The sequence below is a fragment of the Nyctereutes procyonoides genome, unplaced genomic scaffold (assembly GCF_905146905.1).
Source record: "Nyctereutes procyonoides isolate TBG_1078 unplaced genomic scaffold, NYPRO_anot_genome, whole genome shotgun sequence".
Taxonomy (NCBI): domain Eukaryota; kingdom Metazoa; phylum Chordata; class Mammalia; order Carnivora; family Canidae; genus Nyctereutes; species Nyctereutes procyonoides.
Genome location: NW_026575147.1, coordinates 19,037,380 through 19,058,814, shown reverse-complemented (window position 1 = coordinate 19,058,814; position 21,435 = coordinate 19,037,380). Strand labels below are relative to the sequence as shown.

The following is a 21,435-nucleotide window of genomic DNA, read 5'->3' as shown; positions in this document are numbered from 1 at the left end:
GAAGAGGGGAAATTGAATGGGGTAAAATTAGAGGAAGACAAACCATAAAAGACTATTAACTCGGGGAAACAAACAAAGGGTTGCAGAAGGAGAGGAGGGTGAGGGGATGTCCTGACTGGTGACCGCATTAAGGAAAGCATGTGATGGGATGGGCACTGGGTGTGGTACTCTATGTTGGCAAATTGAATTTAAATAAAATTTAGAAAAATAAAATATTGGACTTAGTCCAGTAGAAAAAGTGACAGCGGCAGGAATGGGAAGGACCGCCTGGGCCGAGGGGACCGCGGAGGAGCCACAGCGAAGGGCTGGGAACGGAGGAGCTCAGGTCCGGGGCCGCGGGGCCCGCGGGGGCGGGGGGAGCCGGTCCCCGGGTTCCTGGGAGGATTCCCAGCCCCGAGCGCTGACCGCCCCGCGGGGACCGCCCCGGCGACCGCCCAGGAGGGCGGGTGACCCCAAGGGGGCGGCGGGGGCGGCGGGGGCGGCGGGGCGCCTGGGGCTCGGACGCAACTGACCCGCCCCCCCTTCTCCCGGAAGGGGGTCCCAGCACTGGGGTCTCTCCAATCGGATCTGGAAACCCTGCGTTGGATGCGGATCCCGAAGCCGGACTGCCGAGGCCCCCAGAGTCTTGGCCGCCCGGGATGGTGGAGACGCGCAACCCCAGCCGGGCCCGCTCGGGGCTGCGGTCCCCCGGCCTGCAGGCTCGCGGGTGCTCCCAGGGCCCTTTGCACTTGGAAAAGAAACTGGTGGGCAGGACAGTAGTGGCAGGACCAGGCTTTTCAGGGTCCTGGCAGAGGGCGCCGCCAGCGGCCTGGTTTCCGTAGTGTAGTGGTTATCACGTTCGCCTCACACGCGAAAGGTCCCCGGTTCGAAACCGGGCGGAAACAGCCCTCTTTCTTACCCCAAGTTCTCTTCTTGCTTCAAACACACAAAGGACCGTGGTCTCGGCCAATGGGGCCTCGGCTTGCGCAGCTCCCTCTGCCATTCAGAAATAAACAAAACAAACCTCACACCTCACCCCTGGGGCTGGATGGGGTTCTGCTGCTGCCTGAAAGACTCAGACTCGCCAGCACTTGACAACCTGACTGGCCTCCTTGGTCTGCTCCCCTCACGCTGGAGATCAGGCCAAGAAGAGCACACAGGGCAACCTGGACTTCAGGTTACTTTTACATCCAGAAAACCCCTGATCTGCTCCTCTGGCCCTAAGTCTCCTCTACAGGCTGACAGGTGCTATGGCTCTGAAAACCAACACGTTCTTCCCTGTGCAGCAACCTTGGGCAGCAACCTTGGCTTTCCCCCCACCCCCCACACACACACCACCATTACAGAAAGGTAGATTTGCCCGTCAGAACAAAAGAAAACCAACTGCGCCTGGGACTCAAGCCAAAGATGCCTAGATTAAGAGTTTCAGGCTCCACCTAATGAGCCCACGGGGACGCCAAAGGAGCCTTTCAGGCACCGTCCTCAGGAGGGCCCTTGGACTAGCTCGAGGTCATGAAGTAGAGGGACTCTGCTCCTTGCCTGCTGGGAGCCAAGGCCGCCCCTTACTCCTAAGGAAACGGAGGCTCAGAAAGAGAGCATGGCCCTGGCTCTGCCACACACAGGGCTAAGCTAGACCAGAATGCAGCACAGGCCAGTGCCCTCGTGGTCAGGCCTCAGAGCCCCAGGTGTGGCTGAGGCTGGGAGAGGTGAGGAGCAGGGGGTAGGGCTGGAAGCCATTGGCAGCTGGATTCAGCCCTGGGCCCATGGGACACCTCCCCACCCCGCTGTTGCTCTCTCTGACTGGGGAATCTAACCTTTATTTTCTGGGTTTTCATCTGCTGGAGCCAAAGCAGGGGTCCCTTTGGGACTACACTCTGTCACTCCTCTAAGGCCAACAAGCAAACTTTGAAACATACAGAACAAGTTGCAGGAGTGGTAATATACTGTATCCCTCCCCTAAGTGCACCAGTTAACATTTCCCCACATTTACTTTCTCCCTCCATCCTCATATTTACATCCTTATATTTACTGGACATCATTTGAAGGCACCTGGCAGACATCTCAAGACAATTGGTTGGGCCGCTCTTGCTCCCTCCCTTGGGCAATGTCCCTCCAAACCGGCATGACCTTTCTTCAGAGGCCAGGGGAGGGCTTTGTCCTCTGGAGGAGACCCCGCTTGTCCCTTCAGGAACCAGACATCTCTTGCCTCCAGGCTGCAGGGAAGCTTCAGGCAGGTGGAGTGTTACTTGCCTCTTCCGGGATAGTGCAGGCCAGGCGTGCCCTGTGCTTGTAGGAACAGGATTAGGTGGCCATGCCCCCAGCACTGCCTGCCCTCTGGGCTCCTTCTGGTGGGCAGTGGGTCTAGGGTCAGCCTGAGCTCTAGAACCTTCCCACCCCGGGGAGAGACCCTTCAGGGAAGTGCAGCTGCCCCCTTGGCTCCTGCCCTCCTGGCTCTCTCTACCCTACAGGGATCTTAGAGGGTCCCGGCCCAGCCAAAGCTGAAGAATCCTTTCCTGGGGTGGGAGAGGGAAGGGAGCAGGTGGAAAATTCTCCAAAGGGAAGGGGAAAGTTTTCAAGAGCTTTCTGGAATTATCTGCATCGGTGCTGTCAGGTAGGTGGCTGCCCTGTGATGATGGGGCTTAGTCTTGTCCTGGCCTTGAGTTGGTCCCAGCTCCAGTCTGAGTCCAAACAGACACAGGCAACCTGATTTGAGGTGTGTATGCAGTTGTGCCTCTCCCCAAAGTGGGGTAGTGACCGGGTTTCTATTTCTGGGACCCCCCACTGGGGGTCCAAAGATGCTATTGATTGATGGGGTTTCTTCCTTCCTTCCTTCCTTCCTTCCTTCCTTCCTTCCTTCCTTCCTTCCTTCTTTCCTTCCTTGTTTTCTTCCTTCTCCCTCTTTCTTTCCCTCTCTTTCTTTCTCTCTTTCTTACTTTCTTCTGGTGTTATTTTTAAGTAATCACTACACCCAAGGTGTGTCAGCTAGAGCTCACAGTCCTGAGATCAAGAATGAAGAGTCCCATGCTCTACCAAGTGAGCTAGCCAGGTGCCCCTCACATTTCCTTTCCCGCTGAATCTGTGACTCGGGGAAGGAAACAAAAACAAAACCAAGAAATAGTTTAGCTGTAGATAAATTAGTCGTCTCAGTGCTAGGTACGAGAACAAAAACTCAGGTGGACAGTAAGGATGAATCTCAAATACTTAGACACTTCAGAGGATTTTAATATTTTCTATATAATGGCACAGAAGATGTATATATCATGTCATATTTCATAAAAGGACTCCTAGTGTGCATCAGATTGGTTTGATAATTTTGATCTGAAAACTGCTTTATGTTGCCTTCTAGATTTACTAATATTGCAGAAAATATTGGTAGATAGTATTCTAGTTTATACAAGTCTTGGGCTTATTTTCTCTTCAAACTCCTAGGGACACTTAGCTGCCTAAATTTCCTATACTGGTCTAACAAACACGCTTTCCTTCCAGTACTATTTAAGAGCTTATACAATACCAAAGTATGTATTTCAGTAAGTTACATATATAACAAAATTTAATGGAGATTAAGTCTTAAAATTCTGGCCATCATACTGACTTATTATTCTTACAGTTTGGGGGTGGGGGGTGGGGACGGCGGGTAAACCTTTTAAGGTATCTTCTATAAATCCGAACATGCATTTCTCCATCATTCGTCAAGTCAATCTGCAATTTCAAGGTCTATTGTCCTCTTTAAGTTCTTCCAATGATATTAAATTGGAGGAATGTGAAGAGGTAGGAGATGGCTTGGAGGGAGGCTGGTAAGTTACAGGTGTGTGCTGCTATGAAGCCTGAAGCAGTCGCTGAAATAACCAAAGAAAGAGTTATAACTAACCCGTCAACAGGGAAAAACAAATTGGATGCTATAGGAACCATGGAAAGACTATGTTAGAGTAATTGCTCTTCCGGGCCTCTACCCTGTAGAAATATTTGTCAGGTGGCCAAAAATATGTGCACGAGAGCGAGGATGACAGCCGTTATCTGTAACCATAAACACCTAGGACCAACTTACCGGAAAGAGTATAAGGAAAGGGACAAAGGATGGCAGAAACTGCACTGTTAAAAGGCATTTAGAGGGTTGCAGCCCTTCGAGGATTTCCGGATTCTCAGCCATGGGTTTTCCTCCTCCAGAGTCCGCGATGGCCTTAGGGCCTCGGCGTCGGCCCTCCGGTGGTGCCCTTGCCAAAGCGCGTTTTCTAGGTTCTAAAAAGGCCGCCTCGTCCCTGGGTGGGCTCGAACCACCAACCTCTCGGTTAACAGCCGAGCGCGCTAACCGATTGCGCCACAGAGACCTGCGGGCAGTCCCCGCCCACGTCCCACTAGAGAGCGAGCTGTCACTCGGCGCTAGGGGGAGCTACCCGCCTTCCGTCGGCGGCCACGGGGCCCCGGCGAGGCTGACGCCGGCGGCTCCCGGGACGGTTCCTCCCTCCTGTCCCTCCCTCACCCGCCTTGGGCGCCGGTGGCGCTCGGCTCACTCCCCTCCACGGCGGTCGGAGCTGGGGAGCTGCGGTGGTGGTGGAGGGGGTGGTCCACAGGGGCAAACGCCCAGGGCCGCGCGGAGCAGCGGGGGGAGGGGGGTGGGGGGGGCCTCGGGCCCTGTGCCGAGGCTCCGGCCGGATGGGGGTCAGGAGATGGAGGCTGGGGGTTCTTCGCCGCGCAGCGGCATCCAGGGGAAGGGGAGGTGGGCCTGCAGGAGACGGCGGCAGCAGCCCTGCGGTTTCTTCGGAAGGAACGCGGCGCCATACCTGGAACGACTTTGCGTCCAGAGTCCCCGCAGCGGCGGCCGAGCCCGTGGCCGGAAGGGTGGCGCGCCGTGATCGTATAGTGGTTAGTACTCTGCGTTGTGGCCGCAGCAACCTCGGTTCGAATCCGAGTCACGGCACTCTTCCCGGGCGCTCGCCGCCTCTCCCTTTTACCTGGCGTGGAAACCCGCCCGCGGCGCTGGTCCCGGGGGGTGGGGGTGGGGGGCAGACGGCCCTGCTCGCCGCTGCCCCCGGGGCGCCTGCAGGCCTTCCCCCGGAGCAGAGGGAAACTCCTCAGTGCACTGACCTGGGCACCGTCTCCCTTCTGAGTCTGAGCGCAAGGAACCTGAAGAAATGCCCCCCCCACCGCCGCCCTTTTTTTTTTTTCCCCCTGCTAAAAGCTTCATTGTCTCCATTTGGTCCACGTTTTGGGAAAGGGCTCCAGGATGTTTAAAAAGCTGCCTAAGTGGCTGCAAGGGAAAAGGTTCAGGCACAAGCCCTGGCACGGGGGGGGGGGGGGCTGGGTGTGCCAGAGGAGCCCCTCAAAGCCTGCTGGTCTCCAGAGGCTCCCAGTCGTGCTTGAGAGTGAGCCTTTCGAAAAGATAGTCGCCCAGCCCAGCCTGGGGGGCGGCCAGCCTGCGGAGGTTAGTCAGGTGGTCGCCCATCTTCTTGATGAGCTTTACCTCCTCATCTAGGAAGTGGTTCTCCAGGAAGTCACAGAGATGGGGATCCGCGCGGGCAGAACCCAGGCCCCGAATCACCACAGTCGTCGGTCCCCGACCGGCCCGCAGGGAGCCGCGGGGCTGCAGTGGCCCGGGGGCGGCGTCTCCGGGTTCCTCACTGCCTGGAGGAGCTGAGAGACCGGACCAAACTTCCGGTCGGATTAGCGACGCCTCCTCCGTAGACCCGCTGAGCCGCTCGAGCCCCGGCTCCTGGGAATCCGCTTCGGGGCCTTTTTCAGTCAGTTGCTGGCTGGCGTCCTCCCTACCGTGCGCACAGCAGCCCCTCCAGTGACACCAGCTACGCCCTCCAGGACTGCGAGATGCCGGTGGGCAGCCACTCCACGCCACAAGGTGTTTATTCCTCAGGAGACCCCCCGAGGGATCTCGGGTCCACATCTTGGCCAAGACTGGGGTTTCCTGCCTGCCCTCACAGTCTGAGCCGTGCTGCTGGGAGAGTGGTGAGTGGTGCTGTCTCCGCGGGAGGTGAATCGCCAGTGTCTCTGACGGCTGGCCACGCGGGCACTCTCTTAGCGCTTTGTTGGCCTGCGTGTCTTCTTTTCCCAAGGAGCTGTGCCATGGCCTTTACCCCCCTAAAACACGGGGGCCAGTTTTTTTAATGGCCAGTTGGCAGGAGCTCCTGACACATTGTAGTTAGAGGTTTGGGGATTTGCTCGCCTGCTTGTTTTGTCAGGTTCGTCGTGGGAACATTTTCTCCCTGTCTGTGGCTTGCTGCTTTCACTGTCTTGGTGGCCTCTGCATGAGCAGATATGCTTACGGTTGATGAGGTCTGATTCATCATGTCTTTTTTTATATATACACCTTTGCCTGCCAACAAGTCCCAAAGTCTCCTCAAAAACTGCTTTAGACCTTTAACCTTTATGTCTCATGAGGCACCTCCAATTAATTTTTGTGTGTGGTGTGAGGTAGAAATAAAGCTGCTCCCCCCGCCCCGCATATTGATCCTGTTTTCTTTCCACGAGGACGTGTTTTTATTGAAAGCGGACTCACCGGGTCAGCTGTTCGGCAGTTTCAGGGTCTCAGTCCATTTATCTGGTCGTGTCTCCTGATGCCACTGGCACATTGCGCGGTCTGAAGGGGCTCAGAGTAAGTCCTCACGTCGGTAGCGTGGCGTCAGCCCCCCCGCCCCCCGGGTCTGTGCGTTTTCACACAGCGCAGTACGTTTTGAAACGACTGGTAACTCATCAAACCATCACCCAGATCCAGACACGCGTTCGCCTCATCCCTCTCACCTCAGGGTGGGACACGACCCTCCCCCCGCCCCGTCCCCCGGGAGTCTAAGGGCCTCTGTCGTACGGAACCGCCCCCCGCCTCCTCCCCCGCACCCCCCCCCCCAAGGTGAATGAGGCTCGGGTTGTCTGCAGGGCGGATGAACAGGCCCAGCGTCGTGGGAAAGCGACGGGAGCCGCAGGTTGTGGGCGGAGAGCCGGGGTCCAGCTCCGGCCGCGCAGCCTTCCTTGAGGCGGGCTGTGGCCGCGTCCCTCGGGGTCCTCCGGGCGATGCGCCCCCCCCCCGGGGTCTCACGCCGGCGCCTCCCCTCCCGCGCCCTAGCCGCTCCTCGTGTCCGCCCGCGGCCGCCTCCCAAAGGTGCGTCTCCGCGGCAGCCCCGAGGTGCGGCCGGACGTGTGGACCTGGCGGGGCTCGGGGCCTCGGGGCCCTGGGGCGTCTCCCGCGGGCTCTCGTTTGGAGAGACGGGGAGGGCATGCCATCCTGAAAGGGCTCCTGGGAGGCCGGGGGACCTCCTAGAGGCCGGAGGCCTCCCCCAGCGCGGGGGAAACTGTCCGTCCCGTGGGAGGCCCCCGGGAGAAGGGACTGGCGCCGTCTCCCTGGTGGTCTAGTGGCTAGGATTCGGCGCTTTCACCGCCGCGGCCCGGGTTCGATTCCCGGTCAGGGAATCACCTTTTGCCCATCGCGCGAAGGGAGTTTCTCCTCTCCGGAGGTCCGCGCGGCGTGCGCCCCGCCCCGAGTCTCCAACTTCCGCGGGCCGGGCGGGGATGGGGGTGGCGGAGACGGTACCGGGCCCCTTCTCAGGGCGCACAGTGCTTGCTGCTCTCCAGTCAACCGCCTGCAGAAGCGGCTTCAGAGGCTCCTCAGCGGCCAGCTCGGGTATATGCTCCGCCGCAGAGCTTCAGATCCTGCGGGGATGCCCCAGGGGCGCAGATCCGGCTCTGCTCCGAAAAACTGAGCCCCGGGGGCCAAGCCACGTCGCGGTGTCGGTGTGTACCCCGGACAGCGGCCGGTGGGCCCAGCTCCCTCAGCTCGGCTCTCACTGAGCATAAAAGGCTTGCTACGCGTTCGCGCGTTCGCGTTCGGAAGAGGCGCCTGGACCCGACGGCCGCGAGAGTTGGGAGGAAGAGCAGCGGTGGGAGGGGTGCGGTCCTCCTCCAGGGCCGTCCCATTCGCAGATTGAGCGGTGTAGGGAAGTGATGTTACTGACCCAACAAAGGCAGCAGGTGAGGTGTGCACAAGATGGAAAACTCTAACTGCTTCCTTCAGCCGAAGGTAAGAGTAAATTACATCAACGCCAGGACATCAAAAACGATGACACCGCAGTCAGATCCCACGGTTTCTTCCGGGGCCGTTGCATTTAAACCTTGTAGACTCTTCCCAGGCGCTGGGCATACTTTCCCATTTTACCTTTGATACTGACTCCGAACACCTGTGGGGATGCAAGCGACGTCTATCCTGAAGCACGAAGACAGCAGAGGGGCCCGGGGAGGTCTGTGCACCCAGGCTGCAGACGCAGCAGGTGCGGTAGGAGACGCGGCAGCGCGGGGGTGCGGGGCGGGGGCGTTGGATGGGGTGGGTGCGAGCGGCTGCTGAAAGGCGGACGGTCTAGGCGGCGAACTCGTGGATTCAGGTGAGGCGGGGGCGGGGGGTGAGTCGCCTGAAATCTTTTGGGAAGCGGTTTGGAAGAATGGCGAGGGTTGAGTGGCGATCAAGTTGGTGTGACCCTGTGCGTCTGAGGGCGCTAGCCGGTCTTCCCCCCAACCCCTCCGCGGGGGTCCTAGGATTCTGAGTGTGGGTCTTCCAGGGGAGCTCCGTCTGGTGCATTCTGGCTGCTCTTGCCCCCTGCGGGTCCCTCGAGCGTGGGGGACTCAGCTGCACGAATGCTGTGGGTCGGGACCGGGGCTGGCGCTTTCCCGCGACGTCTCCCAGTCCCGGACTGATGCCGGCTCTTCCGTGGCGTCACCCGGTTCTCCTCCTGCCTTCTCGGGCCGCACTGCCACTTCCCTTGTGCCCGCGCTGGTGACCGGGAGTCGCCGAGCTCAGAGATGGCGGACGCCTATCACCGGCCTCCTGCTGGTTTTCTTTCCTTAGCAGCACAATTGCGATGGTCCCGAGAGCCTTTCCGGAAACCGTGGGGTTCGCGCCCTCCCCTCTCCCACGGGCCTAACCTTGGGCCGAGAGTCCCAGAATCACTCGCCCAAGTAAGTGAGGGTTTTTGTTTGTTTGTTTGTTTGTTTGTTTGTTTGTTTGTTTGTTTTTAGCCCCCTGTGTGCTTTGCGGATCTTTCCTCCTGGGGTTGTCAAAGGGAGGCCCAAACTTGCTCCTTTCCCCTTTTGTTGGTTCATACTCAGACCCAGGGCTTGTGCTCAGTGTGGCATCGAGAGGCTGCTTTTGAAGAGACGTTCCGCGGATGGAGCGTGGATGCTGTATTGCAGGTGCAGACCACCTGGCTCTGGCAGGCCAGCGGGCAAGCCGGCACCGGAGGTTCTCGCAGGCTTTCTTCCCTGGTGTTTCACTCCAAGAAGTCCAGGAATTTTAAATCCATTCCTGTCATCCTGGGTAACCATAATGGTAGACTTTTCAAAGTAAGAGAATACAGGCTATTTCATTTTCGATTGCAAAGTCTTTTTGGTGCTCGTTTGTATGTTTTTTCCTTAAGCTGGTCGGGATCTTTGAGAGAGAGAGAGAGAGAGAGAGAGAGAGAGAGCCTAAAGGTAGATGGCAACCTTGCCACTAACATTTGCAGGTGCCAGTGCAAAGAGTAAAAAAGAGAGGCAACAAAGCTCCTTAGGCTGCTGGGTGGATTGCCGGGATAGCTTATTTTGTCTTCTATTCGTGGTCCTCGAGGGCTAGGAACAAGGAAATCGACATTCTCAGTCCCGGCTCGCGCTAGAAGGATTATAGCAGGTCCTCACTACAAGAAGGTGGGATTCCCAAGGTCTAAGCCCTTGGGGGTAGGGGTGATCATATCTAGTCCTGCCCCTTCAGGTCCCAGGGCTCTTTGGACAAGGCGGCCTTGGCACTACAAATAATATAAGTAAAAGGAATGTTGAAAAAGCCCTTGAGAATAAATAAATAAGGAAGGAAGCCCAGAAGCCAGCAGGCACCTGGCTGGCTCACTCGGTAGACCATGGGACTCTTGATCCTTGGGGTTCTAAGTTCCAGCCCCACGATTGCGTGTAGAGATGACTTAAAAATAAAATCTTTAAAGATGAAATAAAATACTTATAAGCCCCTGAGGAAATGTGGCCACGGGCTTGACCTCTAGTGAATTTAGCCTTGAGTACACATAGCCCGGGTAGTATGGGAAACCTTAGGCCATCAACTTGTTTCCCAGTCTTAACAAACCCCAAGAGCCTGCCAGAGGACGACATATTCTAAGGAGAACATATTCATCCTGGTGCCGTAGGGGTACCCTCCAATGACATTTATTTCAAGAGAATCAACTAGCATCTCAAATTCAGTTATGAGACATAAGAACAAAATCTCATGTATCTGGAATTTTAGAGATGATTCTATCAATCCTTGTATCAAAGCAGACATGAAGACGGAAATTAGGAAATAATTCTGAATCAAACAAAACTGAAAATACTACAGCTACTGCCCATGAGGTGGCAAAACCAGTCTTCGAGGACAATACACAGCTTTAAATGTAAACCAGGACGATTAGGGCGGATCGCTAATGAGCTAAACCTCCATCTCAAAAAGTTACAGAAAGAATGACAAGAACAGCAAAAGCAGATGGGATCAGAAATGAAATAGAAAAGCAGGAATTTGAAAATTAGAAATAAATGTTATAAATTTAAAAAGAAATAAAATGTAAAAAGAACATTGGAAATAAATATACAAAAGAGAAAAGTGAACGGTTGGATCTTTGAAAAGACTGCTCTGATAAAACCGGGAAGAGGAAAGAAGGAAGTCACGACTATTGAACTGCTAGACATAAGGAAACAATACGTGAATATCATAAACACGTGTATGCCAACCAATCAAAGGCTTTAGAGGAAATGTAGGTATATTGCCATAGCGATTTGGGCAGGGGTGGGGAGGAGGACTAATCCTACAAGCTTCACTTTAAAAAAAAAAAAAAAAAGAATTCAAAAGTCTTCCTGCAAAGAAAGCTCAAGGACCAAAAAAGTTCATTAGAAGAAGTGACTCCAAAAGCAAAGAAATTCTAAAAACATCAAAGGGCGGCAGAATTCCCCAACTTGCTGTTATGAGTTTGGGTTGAAACCAAAAACTCCAGAAAGGCAATTTGTGAGAAACAGAAATGAGAGGCCCGACTTATTGCTGAATATCCATAGCTTCAAAAATTATTTAAAATACTGAATCGCGGGGCGCCTGGGTGGCTCAGTAGTTGAGCATCTGCCTCTGGCTCAGGTTGTCATCCTGGGGGGACGGGGGGGGGGGGGGGGTGTCCAGGGATTGAGTCCCGCATCAGGATCCCCACAGGGAGCCTGCTTCCCCCTTTGCCCATGTCTCTGCCTCTCTCTGTGTCTCTCTTGAATAAATTAATAAAAGCTTTTTTAAAAAAATGAAATACTGAATCCAGATATATATTTTTAAAATATGTCGTGATGAAATTGGTCTTACATCGGGGAAACAATTGGTTATCATTAGAAAATAGAGTAATTCATCACATTAACAACTTAGAGAGGAAAATCGTAATCACTAAAAACACAGAAAAGGTGTTTGAAAAAATTCATTATCAGCTTATGATTTTTAAAAGCCTCTTAGCATAACAGGAATAGAAGGAGCAGCCCTAATCTGCTAAAGGGGAGCTTCCAAACTAAAAACAAACAAAAAACCTTCAGCGCGTTAGAGTTGATGATAAGATGACCTTCTCCACCACCACCTTACCAATTAGGAACCATCAGGAAGCAGACAAATAGGCCCCCTGCAACCACTTCTCTTCCCCACTGTGATGGAGATCTTAGCCAGTAAGAAAACGCAAGAAAAGGTATGAGAAGTGAAAATGAAAAATGAATACTATAATTATTTACATCTATGGAATAAGTTACTAAAAGTATTAAGAGAATCGAGTTTCTTTGGTATGTCCACAAATAGAATCAGAGAAAGCGGGCTAAATTGAGGATTCAAAAAACAAAGGTATTAAAAACATTATAAATGTTCAATGATTATAGCATATAATAATTCGATCCCATGTAGTAGGAGGTGGGGGGGGGTTGACAAGGGAGGATGAAATGTGATCCCTATCTCCACCATAAGCAAAATCACTTCTAACATGGATCAGGCACCAAAATGTGAAACGATAAGGCAGATGATTTTAGTTGGTATTAATGTAGCAGCGTATTCCCATGATCCCAAGCGTAAGCAAGGATCTAAAAAGTAAGACAGAAAGACTAATTCTTAATGAAGAGGCTGAATCTCTGTCCATCACAACACAGAATCGAGAGTAAAAGGTTAAGGTCAAGTCACAATCTGGGCGAACTTATTTGCAGTCAGCATAATCAACTGGTACCGAAGATACTTAATGAGATCTTGCAAAACAAGAAGAAAAAGGCAGACCTATAGGAAAATCACCAAGGTTGGGAAAGAAACAGGAGAAAATTCAACTGGCTAACAAATACATAATGGTGCTCAAATTCATTACCCCTAAGGGCTTTCACAATGAAACCCTAATGATAGAACACTACAGAGAGGAAAAATAACACCACCACCACTAAGGATTAAATGGGAGTAGGGGGACACTTCTGGGCGTCTCAGCGGTTGAGAGTCTGCCTTGGGCTCAGGGCCTGATCCCGGACTTCCCAGGATCCAGTCCCACATTGGGCTCCCTGCAGGGAGCCTGCTTCTCCCTCTGCCTTCTCCCCGTGTCTCTCATGAATAAATAAATAAAATCATTAGAAAAATAAATAAATGGAAGTAGGGGATGAGGTAGAAGGTTATGACCCAGTAAAGCATGGGAGTGATACTATTATACCTCTTCATCTGTGTGTAGATTACACAGGTGTGTGCGTTGTAATCTTTTGTGATATGATACATACAGGTTCTGCGCACTTTATCTTATGTTTGTTACAATTTTTCAACAACACCCCCTCCCCGCCAGCCTCAGTCCTCCCAACCCCCAGTCCTCCCCAGGCCACCCCCAATGAATGACAGAGAGGATGTTGTTGAGATTCCAAGATTTTGTTTCAAGAGAAAGATGTGGACATTACTCTTTATGACACACCTCCAAAGACAACCCTATGCAGACCAGGCCCATGAAGTTGACTTTTGGGTTGATGTGAGCTCAGAGACTGCTCTCCAAGAACCAACCCTAATTGAAAATACCTGTAAAGGCTAAATTCCTTTAGTCCTATTATTGGAATACTCTGAAAAGGCTACTGTAGGCAGGAGCCTCCTTTGCTTTCTCCTTGTTTATTTCACAACTCTTTTTCCTCCTCTCCTCTAAGCTTTCCAGAAATTTCTCCTGCAGTCCTGTCCTTGTGGGTCTCCTCCCTGCCCCTCCACCCCCACCCCACCAACTTCCTCCAGCTTCCTCCTTGAAGATGGAGAAGGAAGAGGGGGAGGAAGGGGAGACCGCCTGAATAGGAAACAAGCATCTCACAGGCCAGGAGAGGGGAAGGAAAGGAGGCAAGGACAATGGGTCTCAGCAAACAGTAAAGGGGAAATTTGGGGGATGGTACGGCCCTTAAAACCTTTACTCCACCCAGTGAGTGAGTCATCCATCATTTCCTTTACATGAATCAGAACTCCTCCTCCCTGCCCAGACCCCCACCATCTAAATCCCAATTCCTGTTTCCAGAGAAAAGTGTGTATCACTGTTCAGAATGTATTCATTAAAATTTCAGATTTCCAAGAGTTTAAAAATAATGGCTGAAACAACTTCTGTGGTTCTAACGTAGTATCGTCATCATTCTATACTCAAAGGTACAAGGACATCTACGGGAATAACAAAATTCTTGAAATTGAACAAATTTCAAGTTATTTTTAAAATTTTTAAAGAAAAATTGTGTCTATTTATTTGAGAGAGAGAGAGAGAGACAGAGACGGGGGGGGGGGGTTGAGAGAGCCTGAGCTGGGGAAGGAGCAGAAGGAAAGGGAGAAGCCAAATCCCCCTGAGCAGGGCGCCCCAGGCGGGCTGGATCCCAGGACCTCGAAATCACCACCTGAGCTCAGGGCAGCCGCCTTAACCAACTCAGGCGCCCCTAAAATCATTTTTATTTTTTAAATGGCAAGGGGGGAACCTCCTCCAATGTCACTGATCTTCGATTTTAAGCTATTGTTAGGCAGGTGAATCCTCCAAAGATTTTCGGGTGAAAATTAATCACCCGACGTGTCTAACGCAGTGGTGCCCTCGAATCCGAATCCTTTCCGAGGAGCTTTCAAGAGCCAGAAAACAAACCCGGTCAACAGTCCCCAGAGTCTTTAGTTCCTTCTCCCTTTTTAAAAATAGACTCTCCGGACTGACACCTGTTGGGGCGCATCGCCCGGCCGGCGGCCTCCTCCCGGGGAAACGCGACGCGCCGGCAGGAGGAGCTCAGGCCTCGGCGGCCGACGCCGACAACCAGCTGGGCGGCAGGTGTGGGGGCGGCGGCGCGACCCGGGGCCTCGGGGCGCAGCTCCCCTCGCGTCCACGCGGGTCTCTCTCCGCCAGCCTCCGCCTTCCTCGGGCGGCCGGCGCTGCCGACCTCCCTCCCTCCCCCCGGGGGGTGTCTGCGGGACCCCGCGGCAGCTCTCCTCCCGGGACCTTCCTGTCTCCATCCTGGCTCAGTGGTGGTGGTGAGACGTGGACCAACAGGCGACCCCAGGCCCAGCACGCGCATCAGTGACCCGGTGGCTCTTTGGGTTCCGTGGGTCCTCCAGGGCTGGAGGCTGGAAGTAACTGTGGCCTTAGGTCCAAATGGTCTACACCGCAACCCCCGCGGAGACACCTGCTCGTGGCAAGGTAAGAACTCGCGCGTGAGGTGGTTGCTGTGCCGCGCGCCAAATGCTCTTCCACGTAGGCCCAACCCCAGTGTAGATCGACTCCTTATTGCTCATGGATTCCTCTCCTCAGAGTTGCCCTGAGGACTTGGGGTCTCATTTCCCTGCTCCTGGAGGCCAGAATCACGAAATCACGGGACTTGCCCTGTGTGACGGGAAAGCAAGGAGGGGACGCCTGGTGGGAGGTCACAGGTCTGGGTGGAATAAAAAGACAGGCGAGGCAGGATGCATTGACCGGGAATCGAACCCGGGTCTCCCGCGTGGGAGGCGAGAATTCTACCACTGAACCACCAATGCTGCGCTCGGACAGCTACCCCGGGTAGGTCGGTCTGTAGAAAGAACTTCCAGAGTGATCCCGGGGTGGGGGGCGGGGGGAGGGGTGGGGAGGAAACGAACACGTTCCACAACAGGTCTACACGGTCGTCTTTGGAAGACTGAGCTAACAAACCCACAGGCACTCGAACCAAAAGCTTGAGAAGGAGACTTCCATCAGACAACAGCACGACGTGGTGTTTGAACCAAATAGCAAAATCAGCTGTTTCGTTGGCTCACCCCACAACTCTGAGAAAGGCTCTTTCCTACTGTACGGCAGAGCCCTGCAAGAAAACGTTGGGAATTCATCCGGACCCCTTGAGGACTACCCCAGACCTTCAACCCTCAACCTCGGGCTGTCACCTTAGAGAGTCTGACAAAAGTTGAAAGTAAAAATAAGTGTAGTGAATACCGTGATCAAGAATATGTTTGCCTTTTAGCTTGCCTTTTAGCAAGACAGGTATCATTGGTCCTTCCTGTCCTTCAAAAAGTCATAATGATTCCTAGTCCCAACAGGTGGGGGAGCTCTCCAGTCCCCTTTCTTCACTTTAACTTCCCCAGGGAAAATTGGGGAAAGAAATCTCTCTATGCTTCAAGTCATCAAGGGACCAATATGTGAACAGTTCAACCATCAATAGTTTTCTAAAAATCAGCCTGCTCCTTATATGTTCAATATGCCAAGGCGTGTGCTTCATATGCATCTCAGAGTCAGCAAATGCAGCAGGGATTCCAGTTTAGGAGATTAGAGTCTCCTAGGATCGATTAGTTATACATCACACGCCTACTATTAATCTCGTCAAAATTATGATACAACGCATATCCATTGAAATGCTTTGAACAGCTGAAAAGGCAGATGCCCACAATTGTTATCATGATCACAAGACTGACTTCTAGTTCTTGTGCAAAAGAATGGTTCGAAAGACTTCATTCCATTGACCGAAATGCGTCCCTCCATCAGCTCTGTTTTGATTTGGGGGCTTTCCTTCTTCTAATTCCAATCTGCTTCTGCGTCTCCCCGTCCCCCCCCCCCCCCTTAGAGATTTCACTTGCCTAAACTGGCAAGCGAGGCAACTTTTGTCAGACTCTCTAAGGTGACAGCCCGAGGTTGAGGGTTGAAGGTCTGGGGTAGTCCTCAAGGGGTCCGGATGAATTCCCAACGTTTTCTTGCAGGGCTCTGCCGTACAGTAGGAAAGAGCCTTTCTCAGAGTTGTGGGGTGAGCCAACGAAACAGCTGATTTTGCTATTTGGTTCAAACACCACGTCGTGCTGTTGTCTGATGGAAGTCTCCTTCTCAAGCTTTTGGTTCGAGTGCCTGTGGGTTTGTTAGCTCAGTCTTCCAAAGACGACCGTGTAGACCTGTTGTGGAACGTGTTCGTTTCCTCCCCACCCCTCCCCCCGCCCCCCACCCCGGGATCACTCTGGAAGTTCTTTCTACAGACCGACCTACCCGGGGTAGCTGTCCGAGCGCAGCATTGGTGGTTCAGTGGTAGAATTCTCGCCTCCCACGCGGGAGACCCGGGTTCGATTCCCGGTCAATGCATCCTGCCTCGCCTGTCTTTTTATTCCACCCAGACCTGTGACCTCCCACCAGGCGTCCCCTCCTTGCTTTCCCGTCACACAGGGCAAGTCCCGTGATTTCGTGATTCTGGCCTCCAGGAGCAGGGAAATGAGACCCCAAGTCCTCAGGGCAACTCTGAGGAGAGGAATCCATGAGCAATAAGGAGTCGATCTACACTGGGGTTGGGCCTACGTGGAAGAGCATTTGGCGCGCGGCACAGCAACCACCTCACGCGCGAGTTCTTACCTTGCCACGAGCAGGTGTCTCCGCGGGGGTTGCGGTGTAGACCATTTGGACCTAAGGCCACAGTTACTTCCAGCCTCCAGCCCTGGAGGACCCACGGAACCCAAAGAGCCACCGGGTCACTGATGCGCGTGCTGGGCCTGGGGTCGCCTGTTGGTCCACGTCTCACCACCACCACTGAGCCAGGATGGAGACAGGAAGGTCCCGGGAGGAGAGCTGCCGCGGGGTCCCGCAGACACCCCCCGGGGGGAGGGAGGGAGGTCGGCAGCGCCGGCCGCCCGAGGAAGGCGGAGGCTGGCGGAGAGAGACCCGCGTGGACGCGAGGGGAGCTGCGCCCCGAGGCCCCGGGTCGCGCCGCCGCCCCCACACCTGCCGCCCAGCTGGTTGTCGGCGTCGGCCGCCGAGGCCTGAGCTCCTCCTGCCGGCGCGTCGCGTTTCCCCGGGAGGAGGCCGCCGGCCGGGCGATGCGCCCCAACAGGTGTCAGTCCGGAGAGTCTATTTTTAAAAAGGGAGAAGGAACTAAAGACTCTGGGGACTGTTGACCGGGTTTGTTTTCTGGCTCTTGAAAGCTCCTCGGAAAGGATTCGGATTCGAGGGCACCACTGCGTTAGACACGTCGGGTGATTAATTTTCACCCGAAAATCTTTGGAGGATTCACCTGCCTAACAATAGCTTAAAATCGAAGATCAGTGACATTGGAGGAGGTTCCCCCCTTGCCATTTAAAAAATAAAAATGATTTTAGGGGCGCCTGAGTTGGTTAAGGCGGCTGCCCTGAGCTCAGGTGGTGATTTCGAGGTCCTGGGATCCAGCCCGCCTGGGGCGCCCTGCTCAGGGGGATTTGGCTTCTCCCTTTCCTTCTGCTCCTTCCCCAGCTCAGGCTCTCTCAACCCCCCCCCCCCCCCGTCTCTGTCTCTCTCTCTCTCTCTCAAATAAATAGACACAATTTTTCTTTAAAAATTTTAAAAATAACTTGAAATTTGTTCAATTTCAAGAATTTTGTTATTCCCGTAGATGTCCTTGTACCTTTGAGTATAGAATGATGACGATACTACGTTAGAACCACAGAAGTTGTTTCAGCCATTATTTTTAAACTCTTGGAAATCTGAAATTTTAATGAATACATTCTGAACAGTGATACACACTTTTCTCTGGAAACAGGAATTGGGATTTAGATGGTGGGGGTCTGGGCAGGGAGGAGGAGTTCTGATTCATGTAAAGGAAATGATGGATGACTCACTCACTGGGTGGAGTAAAGGTTTTAAGGGCCGTACCATCCCCCAAATTTCCCCTTTACTGTTTGCTGAGACCCATTGTCCTTGCCTCCTTTCCTTCCCCTCTCCTGGCCTGTGAGATGCTTGTTTCCTATTCAGGCGGTCTCCCCTTCCTCCCCCTCTTCCTTCTCCATCTTCAAGGAGGAAGCTGGAGGAAGTTGGTGGGGTGGGGGTGGAGGGGCAGGGAGGAGACCCACAAGGACAGGACTGCAGGAGAAATTTCTGGAAAGCTTAGAGGAGAGGAGGAAAAAGAGTTGTGAAATAAACAAGGAGAAAGCAAAGGAGGCTCCTGCCTACAGTAGCCTTTTCAGAGTATTCCAATAATAGGACTAAAGGAATTTAGCCTTTACAGGTATTTTCAATTAGGGTTGGTTCTTGGAGAGCAGTCTCTGAGCTCACATCAACCCAAAAGTCAACTTCATGGGCCTGGTCTGCATAGGGTTGTCTTTGGAGGTGTGTCATAAAGAGTAATGTCCACATCTTTCTCTTGAAACAAAATCTTGGAATCTCAACAACATCCTCTCTGTCATTCATTGGGGGTGGCCTGGGGAGGACTGGGGGTTGGGAGGACTGAGGCTGGCGGGGAGGGGGTGTTGTTGAAAAATTGTAACAAACATAAGATAAAGTGCGCAGAACCTGTATGTATCATATCACAAAAGATTACAACGCACACACCTGTGTAATCTACACACAGATGAAGAGGTATAATAGTATCACTCCCATGCTTTACTGGGTCATAACCTTCTACCTCATCCCCTACTTCCATTTATTTATTTTTCTAATGATTTTATTTATTTATTCATGAGAGACACGGGGAGAAGGCAGAGGGAGAAGCAGGCTCCCTGCAGGGAGCCCAATGTGGGACTGGATCCTGGGAAGTCCGGGATCAGGCCCTGAGCCCAAGGCAGACTCTCAACCGCTGAGACGCCCAGAAGTGTCCCCCTACTCCCATTTAATCCTTAGTGGTGGTGGTGTTATTTTTCCTCTCTGTAGTGTTCTATCATTAGGGTTTCATTGTGAAAGCCCTTAGGGGTAATGAATTTGAGCACCATTATGTATTTGTTAGCCAGTTGAATTTTCTCCTGTTTCTTTCCCAACCTTGGTGATTTTCCTATAGGTCTGCCTTTTTCTTCTTGTTTTGCAAGATCTCATTAAGTATCTTCGGTACCAGTTGATTATGCTGACTGCAAATAAGTTCGCCCAGATTGTGACTTGACCTTAACCTTTTACTCTCGATTCTGTGTTGTGATGGACAGAGATTCAGCCTCTTCATTAAGAATTAGTCTTTCTGTCTTACTTTTTAGATCCTTGCTTACGCTTGGGATCATGGGAATACGCTGCTACATTAATACCAACTAAAATCATCTGCCTTATCGTTTCACATTTTGGTGCCTGATCCATGTTAGAAGTGATTTTGCTTATGGTGGAGATAGGGATCACATTTCATCCTCCCTTGTCAACCCCCCCCCACCTCCTACTACATGGGATCGAATTATTATATGCTATAATCATTGAACATTTATAATGTTTTTAATACCTTTGTTTTTTGAATCCTCAATTTAGCCCGCTTTCTCTGATTCTATTTGTGGACATACCAAAGAAACTCGATTCTCTTAATACTTTTAGTAACTTATTCCATAGATGTAAATAATTATAGTATTCATTTTTCATTTTCACTTCTCATACCTTTTCTTGCGTTTTCTTACTGGCTAAGATCTCCATCACAGTGGGGAAGAGAAGTGGTTGCAGGGGGCCTATTTGTCTGCTTCCTGATGGTTCCTAATTGGTAAGGTGGTGGTGGAGAAGGTCATCTTATCATCAACTCTAACGCGCTGAAGGTTTTTTGTTTGTTTTTAGTTTGGAAGCTCCCCTTTAGCAGATTAGGGCTGCTCCTTCTATTCCTGTTATGCTAAGAGGCTTTTAAAAATCATAAGCTGATAATGAATTTTTTCAAACACCTTTTCTGTGTTTTTAGTGATTACGATTTTCCTCTCTAAGTTGTTAATGTGATGAATTACTCTATTTTCTAATGATAACCAATTGTTTCCCCGATGTAAGACCAATTTCATCACGACATATTTTAAAAATATATATCTGGATTCAGTATTTCATTTTTTTAAAAAAGCTTTTATTAATTTATTCAAGAGAGACACAGAGAGAGGCAGAGACATGGGCAAAGGGGGAAGCAGGCTCCCTGTGGGGATCCTGATGCGGGACTCAATCCCTGGACACCCCCCCCCCCCCCCCCGTCCCCCCAGGATGACAACCTGAGCCAGAGGCAGATGCTCAACTACTGAGCCACCCAGGCGCCCCGCGATTCAGTATTTTAAATAATTTTTGAAGCTATGGATATTCAGCAATAAGTCGGGCCTCTCATTTCTGTTTCTCACAAATTGCCTTTCTGGAGTTTTTGGTTTCAACCCAAACTCATAACAGCAAGTTGGGGAATTCTGCCGCCCTTTGATGTTTTTAGAATTTCTTTGCTTTTGGAGTCACTTCTTCTAATGAACTTTTTTGGTCCTTGAGCTTTCTTTGCAGGAAGACTTTTGAATTCTTTTTTTTTTTTTTTTTAAAGTGAAGCTTGTAGGATTAGTCCTCCTCCCCACCCCTGCCCAAATCGCTATGGCAATATACCTACATTTCCTCTAAAGCCTTTGATTGGTTGGCATACACGTGTTTATGATATTCACGTATTGTTTCCTTATGTCTAGCAGTTCAATAGTCGTGACTTCCTTCTTTCCTCTTCCCGGTTTTATCAGAGCAGTCTTTTCAAAGATCCAACCGTTCACTTTTCTCTTTTGTATATTTATTTCCAATGTTCTTTTTACATTTTATTTCTTTTTAAATTTATAACATTTATTTCTAATTTTCAAATTCCTGCTTTTCTATTTCATTTCTGATCCCATCTGCTTTTGCTGTTCTTGTCATTCTTTCTGTAACTTTTTGAGATGGAGGTTTAGCTCATTAGCGATCCGCCCTAATCGTCCTGGTTTACATTTAAAGCTGTGTATTGTCCTCGAAGACTGGTTTTGCCACCTCATGGGCAGTAGCTGTAGTATTTTCAGTTTTGTTTGATTCAGAATTATTTCCTAATTTCCGTCTTCATGTCTGCTTTGATACAAGGATTGATAGAATCATCTCTAAAATTCCAGATACATGAGATTTTGTTCTTATGTCTCATAACTGAATTTGAGATGCTAGTTGATTCTCTTGAAATAAATGTCATTGGAGGGTACCCCTACGGCACCAGGATGAATATGTTCTCCTTAGAATATGTCGTCCTCTGGCAGGCTCTTGGGGTTTGTTAAGACTGGGAAACAAGTTGATGGCCTAAGGTTTCCCATACTACCCGGGCTATGTGTACTCAAGGCTAAAT

At 51.6% G+C, this 21,435-nt stretch overlaps 6 non-coding genes across 6 annotated transcripts; 4 read left to right on the top strand and 2 right to left on the bottom strand.

The window, feature by feature from the left end:
* Window positions 1-811: 811 nt before the first annotated feature.
* Window positions 812-884, top strand: TRNAV-CAC (transfer RNA valine (anticodon CAC)). Its single transcript has one exon. It is a non-coding gene; the product is annotated as a tRNA-Val (tRNA).
* Window positions 885-4,230: 3,346 nt separating this feature from the next.
* On the bottom strand, window positions 4,231-4,304 carry TRNAN-GUU (transfer RNA asparagine (anticodon GUU)). The gene has a single exon. It is a non-coding gene; the product is annotated as a tRNA-Asn (tRNA).
* A 518-nt stretch (window positions 4,305-4,822) lies between these two features.
* TRNAH-GUG (transfer RNA histidin (anticodon GUG)) lies at window positions 4,823-4,894 on the top strand. Its single transcript has one exon. It is a non-coding gene; the product is annotated as a tRNA-His (tRNA).
* A 2,423-nt stretch (window positions 4,895-7,317) lies between these two features.
* On the top strand, window positions 7,318-7,389 carry TRNAE-UUC (transfer RNA glutamic acid (anticodon UUC)). The gene has a single exon. It is a non-coding gene; the product is annotated as a tRNA-Glu (tRNA).
* A 7,511-nt stretch (window positions 7,390-14,900) lies between these two features.
* Window positions 14,901-14,971, bottom strand: TRNAG-CCC (transfer RNA glycine (anticodon CCC)). Its single transcript has one exon. It is a non-coding gene; the product is annotated as a tRNA-Gly (tRNA).
* A 1,484-nt stretch (window positions 14,972-16,455) lies between these two features.
* On the top strand, window positions 16,456-16,526 carry TRNAG-CCC (transfer RNA glycine (anticodon CCC)). Its single transcript has one exon. It is a non-coding gene; the product is annotated as a tRNA-Gly (tRNA).
* Window positions 16,527-21,435: the final 4,909 nt, after the last annotated feature.